The sequence below is a fragment of the Schistocerca piceifrons genome, chromosome 6 (genome assembly GCF_021461385.2).
Source record: "Schistocerca piceifrons isolate TAMUIC-IGC-003096 chromosome 6, iqSchPice1.1, whole genome shotgun sequence".
Taxonomy (NCBI): domain Eukaryota; kingdom Metazoa; phylum Arthropoda; class Insecta; order Orthoptera; family Acrididae; genus Schistocerca; species Schistocerca piceifrons.
In genome coordinates, this window is record NC_060143.1 from 149,894,766 (window position 1) to 149,897,671 (window position 2,906).

The following is a 2,906-nucleotide window of genomic DNA, read 5'->3' on the forward strand; positions in this document are numbered from 1 at the left end:
TGTTGACAGTTAATGCCCACCTAGTACCTCCCAGAAAAGAAACACTACAGTAACTTTAAGCATAAGACAAGCCACCCTTTTCACTTGAACAAATTATTTTTTGAGATTATAATTTAAGTTTAAAATTTCCAATAACTATTTTGCCCACTTCTGATTTCCTATAAACCCTCAATTTCAGACCATAAATTTCAAACTAGGCCCTATTTCCTGATCATAATCCTTTTATCCTCAGGATGCCACAAACTACTTTGAATGAACTTATCAGTTTCTTACAGTCCATATTTCTTATTGTGTCTACCAATATGACCGAAGAAAACAAACTAATTCGGATTTCAAAGATTGTCGTTCGTTGTCTCCATGTTTCGGCGATGAGATCAACTGACCGTGCGTATAGTTGCCGTCTTCGGCCGATGGTCGTCAGCGGAATCCACCAATATCGATGCCACTGTGACCTCAGCCTTAAGGTTGGTCCACATGCAACAATTTCAATGCTCAGTTGTCTGTATTCTCCACATTTCGGCGGGTATTTGGTGTGATCCAACAGCTGTGTTGTTTTCGTTTTGGTAGTGCTTGTGTAACCTCTGCTGCAGTGATTTCATTTAAAGTGACAGATACTATCGGCTCGTTTATCCCTGACTACTGTGGAAACCCTTCATTCATTAAAGATTGTAATATACAAGATATCTCACGAAAGACGCACAGGAGGAGTCCCTGGGTCACACGGCACAGCCACTGGCCATCTACACTGCATCCACTAGCCACCATGGCGCCTGACTCTCACACTAATCTTCTGTTAGTCGGCTGCGTGTGCGCTCCCCTTGAGTTATGTATAAACAACATTGCCATCTGATTAACTTAAGCTATTCTTTATTTAAAGTAGGTGCTCAAAGTGATGTCCCCCTTTTTGGTAAGAGCATCATCTCCTGAACATGATAACAAACACTTGACGAATTTCGGCTGACGAAATCTGGGAAACGTCTAGCCGAACCCTGTCTTCCAGCTCTTCAAGCATATGGGAATTAGTTGCATACACCTTGTCTTTTCACATTCCCCAAAGATATAAATCACTCGGACTTAGATCTGGAGAAAGAGGAGGTGAGTCGATTACCCTATCATCATAAACATTTCATAATGCTGCCATAGAAGCATTGGCAATATGTGGTCTTGCATGAAACAACCGTAATTCTTTCCTTTAGGTGTTAGTTCTCGAAAAAAGGATGCGGTATATTGTTCAGTGGAAAAAGATTGGTCCAATAATTCATCGCACACTAATTGCACACTACATTCCTATTTTCACATCGTGCAGAGGTTGTTGATATAATTCATGAGGATTTTCGGAGCTCCATCGTCGACTGTTCTGAGAATTTACGTACCCTGACAAATGGAGCCATGCTTCATCAGAATAAAAGCATCTCCGGATCAACTTCCCCATCGTGTAAAGACTGTAACAGCCTGTTGTAATAACTACACCGAGCAACAGTATGTGAATTTCTCAGTTGATGCACTATCGTTATTTTGTATGGTTTCAATTTCAGTTTGTCTACAGCTCTGTGAGCAGATGCTCTTGACAAACCAGTCTGAAGTGCCAAACAGAGCAGGGACTTTCATGGACTTCTTTCCAAGGCCTCTCCTATCTCGTCTGATTTATTTTCAGTTAAAACACTAGGTTCTCTAGGCCTTTGTTCGTGTAACACAGATCCAGTCTCTTGAAATTTCTTCACTGATTTGTGTATCGTTGAATCATTGGAAACATACGCACTGGTAAGTTTTCGTATGAATTCAAGTGACACTTCATATATGATTCAGTTTTTGCATAGCTCAACACAAGAAACACTCGTTGATCCTTAGTGTATACCATACCGATTGGAATCTCGACAGGAAACTTAAAAGAAAACACCTGAACACTCAATCCCACAGTATAGAAGACAAGCACTTGGTGTTTCTGTCCGAGGGCCGGGCCCAGCAACATATGGGCAGGGAAAGCTCAGGACTCGGCGCAGTTGCAATAATGACGTGTAACAACAATATTTGAGGCGATTAAACTTGACAAAAAAACTCAAAAGAAAACACCGTACACTCAGTGGCACAGTGTAGGGAGAACGCGCAAAGTATAGGTGTCCAAGAACTGCGCATAGCGACATCCCGCAAACGCAGCGGCAACAGCCGACAAACGCGCCGCGCGGACCCTTCCTGGGTGTCTTTCGGTAGACACCATGTATTTCAGTAAATTCAGCAGTTTAACTCCCTGAATCACTGACGCGTATCTGCCATTTTAGAACTCTGTGTACTCTACGACTAGTACCTCTGGTTGCTAGACTGAACAAACGGCTGACTCAACAGATTACGTGTGCCAGGTTTGTGGTATTTCCAGTACACACACTCCGTCTGCACCCATTTACACCTACTGATCTTAGCAATTTAGCTCAACCTTTCAATTCCAACTTTAAGGTTTGCACATCTCAAACATGCGCAAATTTTCTGTCAACACGCAACGATCTGTCTGCGCAGATGTGAAGTGCGCAAACAGTTCATTGCATGTGTAATGTACGTTCAAAGAACTGACAATCAGCGAATGAAAATGTGAACTGATTACGATTGAATACTCTACGCTCGCCCTCGCCTACCGTTTACAGCAGAGAGAATTCTCTTTCGCTCCTGTGTAAACATGTTTGAAATTCGTTGTAGGATCTTTTGACGTTCAGTTTCGTAAAGCATGAATCTACAATAAGTTATTAATTTCATAAACTGTAAGTAGAGGTGGAAAACAAAAAGGATGGTTTCTTTGTCTTCTTGGCCAAAGCAACATGCGGACACCCATGAAATAAAATTTTTCATTTCTGGTAGTGCTTATATCTCTGATTATAATTTTTGCTATCGATATGTTTCAAGCCACTGTTTCGATCATT